A 4,336-nucleotide genomic window follows, 5' to 3' on the forward strand; every position below is an offset into this window, starting at 1 on the left:
GGGGAAAATAAATTTGAGAAATGTGGCATTAAGGAAATACAAATAGATCCATATACAGAAGCCACTAATAAGCCTGGAGCCACTACGAGGCTAGCATGTGTTATTAATCTTCAAGAGGGGGACCTGGCCTGCAGAATTCCCCAGTCTGCGTGACACCAGACTCCAGCAGCAGGATTTCAGAGTCAGTCAGTGAGGAGTGAACATAGATTCAAATTAAAGGTTTTGTTTCTGGAGCCATGGAGCCTGGGGTTTGAATATTGCTTGCTTCATGAAATAACAGTAGGACTTTGGCCAAGTCCCCGAACTGTTTTGGAAATAATCACACTTATTTCACAGGATTTTCTATAATAGATATGTACCTAAATGACCTCATCAATGATTTTTAATTTTTTATTTGTCTTTACTTTGTTTTTACACAATTATTTTTATTAACAGTGCAATTCCTCGAAACAAAGAAAAAAACAGTGTGTGCCCATGAAAACAAGGGCTCAGAAGAAAACGGGGGTTCCTAAGTCTTTCCCAACACCTTAATTCTTATAGTGAGCGAGCTGGGAGGGAGCTGCCCTATCGTGGCTAGCTGAGGTCAGCACGTCTGGACTGAGAGCCCCAAACAATAGAGAACCTGCCATGAGGCCCCGCAGCCCACAGGTCGCAACGACTCCCATACCAGAGATGGGATGTTGACTAGTCTTGACCTGGAGCCACTACAAAGCATCAGTAAAGCGGATTGGTGTGCTCAGCTGTGAGTCAAGATTTTTCATGAGTTACTTTTGAAGGCGTCTTCAAGGCAAGCACCACGTGTAGGAAGTAGCCGTTGCCGTCCCTCTGAAGACGGAGGAGAGCTGTGTGGCGGCAGTCGGCCCTCCAGCAACGCAGAACTTGTTCGCAGTGATGCTTCTCACGTCCTCGTTCTCATTTACCCATTCACTGCAGCCTGTTCTTGAGTAAGCTGAGCATGCAGTCTTCGATAAGCATATGAGATAACAAGATACTGGAGAAATTGGTGGTGGGAACCTACGTCAGTTTCTCCCTGGAAGGCAGAGAACAGACTGGGTGATGAGGAACTGAGTCTCAGGGTCCCAGCTAAAGATAGCAAGCTCCCGTAGTCAGGAAGTCTCCATAGACATTTGGTCATTTTATTTCAAAGTGGGTAACACTAATCTGTTTTTAGGCAGAAAGACATAGATTTGAATGTCCATTTTCAAGAGATGGTCAATTAATAAATAGAATTTTTTTTGTTTTGTTTTTAAAGCTGTAAATCAGAGTTTCCCTCAGGGTGTCAGACAAGTCCCAGGAACATGAGAACACCTTGGTGTTGTGAGTCCGTTGACCAGATCCCTTGGCACACAAACATGAGCCCCCGGACCTCCCAGTTCTGAAGGCTGGAAATTCGTGATCAGGGCACAAGCACGGCCCTTCTGGGGAGGCCCTGTCTGCTGGGTTGCAGACTGCTGGCTTCTTGCCATGTCCTCTCACAGTGGAAGAAATAAGCTAGCTCTCTGGGGTCTCCATAAAGGCAGGACCTTCATGATCTAATCATCCCCCAAAGCCCCATCTCCTTTGTGGTTAGGATTTTCAACATAAGAAATTTGGGAAGACACCAACATTCAGATCCTAGGCTAGCATGTTGTCAGGGTAACCTAGGGCAAGAGAGAGTGACTCAGCCTGGCCAACCATTCCCTAAGAGGAGCCGTTGCAGAAACTGTGGCATTCCTGGCAAGTATAGACCTGCAGGGCCTAGCATAGCACCTCGATAGGACAGAAAGCCATTGATATCTTTGAGCCTGATGCCAACTGGCAGAAGGCTGATGCCGTGAGATCCTAACAGCAATGAAAACTTACTAGAGTACAATTGACTCCTTTGTGAATTCGAGTTACCCCCTAATTCAGAGGTTGGCAAACTTTTTCTGCAAAGGGTAGATAATAAATATTTAAGTCTTTGTGGATCATTTACTTTCTTCTGCAAAAATTCCACTCTACCATCATAGTGCAAATGCAGCCATTTGCCAAAAAGGGAACGAAGGTGGCTGTGTTTCAATGGAAATTTATTTGTGGACACTGAAATTTGAACTGCATGTAATTTTCATGTGTCAAGAAATTCTTCTCCTTCTTGTGGTTTATTAAAATCATTTAAAAATGAAAAACCAGGGGATCCCTGGGTGGCTCAGTGGTTCAGCGCCTGCCTTGGGCTCAGGGCATGATCCTGGGGTCCCAGGATCGAGTCCTGCATTAGACAGCCTGCATGGAGCCTGCTTCTCCCTCTCTCCCTGTGTCTCTGCCTCTCTCTCTTTCTCTGTGTCTCTCATGAATAAATAAAAAAAATCTTTTTAAAAATGTAAAAACCATTCTTAACTCTTGAGCCATGCAAAAGCAGACAGTGGGCTAGATTAGGCCCACAGTCCTCGTTTGTCAACTTCTGTGGGACTTGTCCTGTTCCAAGTGTGTTCCACAGACCAGCAACATTGGCTTCACCCAGAAGCTCATCAGGAATGTGGATTCTCAGGCTCCACTGCAAACACAATCTATAAGAATCAGAATGTTAACATGATGCTCCAGATATTCATACATGCTTTTAAAGTTTGAGGAGTTTTGATCTGATGGTCAGGTACCTGGGAAGCTCTTATGTTACTCCATGCCCAGGGAATACCTGAGATCAATGACATCAGATCATTGGACTGGGGCCCTGGCATTGTGTTGTTTCGCTCTGTTTAAAACACCATGATTCCAATGCACAGCAAATGTTGAAAACCACTGCCCTAGAGACTCTCAATCATGAGGGGCTTCCCTAAAAAGAATTTCCCGTGAGAATGCCTGGCAATGTAAAGGGTGTTGTATTAGTCAGGTTGAGCTGCTGTAAAAGAATGCCATAGAATGGGGATAGGGAGAGGTTAAAAATGGTAATTTAATTTATAGTTCCCAAGGCTGAGAAGTCCCAGATCCAAGTCCTGCTGGTTCCTGGTGAGACCCTTTTGCTGGCCTTATAAACCCCTGGCTTGTAGACACATCTACAGTGTGTGTGTGTGTGTGTGTGTGTGTGTAGTAGGGGAGCCTCTCTCTTCTTCTTCTCTTCATATAAAGGTGCTAACCCCATCAGGAGAGTCCCACCTTTGTGACCTAATTACCTCCCAAAGGCCTACCTCCAGATGTCACACTGCGGATGAAGGCTTCAACACAGGAATTTTAGGGAGATGCAGATATCCATCCCAGGGCAGGTGATGAGAAAAAGGATCCACGACTTTTCTAGTTCCTGGATAAGTACTCAAAAAATCACAGGAATCCGGGTTTTACCCTTTAAAAGTCACCTTGTCACTCATTCCTTCCTTGATCCACTGATGCCTCACCAGTGAGATTGCTAGGCACTCCATTGTCAACCCCCTTTTTTACAGACAGAAAAATTAAGAGAGGTGACTAATGGCACCACATAGCAAAGCCATGTCTACTGACACTGAGGTTGTTGCTGCTCAGTTTGTCGGTAGCTAAATGACGTTGAGCACAGAGATTGCTGTAGGCAACCCAGGAGGGGAACGGAGTAGGATGTTAATATTTGTTGAGCAATTGTAGTAGGCCAGGCACTGTGCTAAGTGCCTTATAGGTAACGATCTCATTTGATCCTCACAACACCCCCGGGGAACCGTAAATATTATTCCATTTTTGAGATAAGAAACCGATTGCCCAAGATTGCCCAAGGCTGCTAACATATAATGGAATTGAAGACTAGTCTCTCTAGTGCTAAAGCCTATTTCTTGCCTATTTGTTTCTGCTCATTACAATGAAACGTAACTCATTTCGCAAGACTGTCCCAGAACTGGCTTAACTTAGGTTTCTATGCAGAAAAGGTAGAAGTTATAGATAAGGTTAACGCATCAGTCAGTGAATCCAATAGTGAATCCTATCTCTCTGATTAGAAAAATAGAAATATCCACTCCTAAAAATGGTTATTACCCAATAGTTACATGGTAAAACAATTGTTTCTTGTAAAATACCCTCTGTCCTACACACAGGTTGACATGATTTCGTTGACTTTGTTCAGCCTTCCATGAGAAATAACAGGAAAAGTTGCATTACCCAGCAAAGATGAAAGGCATTGGCAGATTGATGATGTCCGTAAATATAAAATGCACCAATACTACTCGCCGCTGCCTCCTCCAAATAGGACCCAGGAATTAATAAGGCAAATGATCCATCAAGACTGCAGACTGCGGGTGTGAGAACAGCACAGGAAAGCAGCCAGCCCGGTTTCCTGCCTGCTCTACCCTGCTCCTGAGCCCAGTCTCCTAACTCAGATCCCTCCACCTAACTATCTTCTTTGAATAATAACTAAATCTTCTCAGATAAA

The 4,336-nt window shown here is 44.4% G+C and overlaps 1 long non-coding RNA gene across 1 annotated transcript; it reads right to left on the minus strand.

Moving 5' to 3' along the window:
- Nucleotides 1-376: 376 nt before the first annotated feature.
- On the minus strand, nucleotides 377-3,451 carry LOC118354747 (uncharacterized). The gene is made up of 2 exons (XR_004815787.2): nucleotides 3,138-3,451; nucleotides 377-1,030 (listed from the first exon to the last, which is right to left on the minus strand). It is a non-coding gene; the product is annotated as an uncharacterized LOC118354747 (long non-coding RNA).
- Between the last annotated feature and the right edge of the window lie 885 nt (nucleotides 3,452-4,336).

Source organism: Canis lupus, chromosome 5, assembly GCF_003254725.2.
Source record: "Canis lupus dingo isolate Sandy chromosome 5, ASM325472v2, whole genome shotgun sequence".
NCBI lineage: Eukaryota > Metazoa > Chordata > Mammalia > Carnivora > Canidae > Canis > Canis lupus.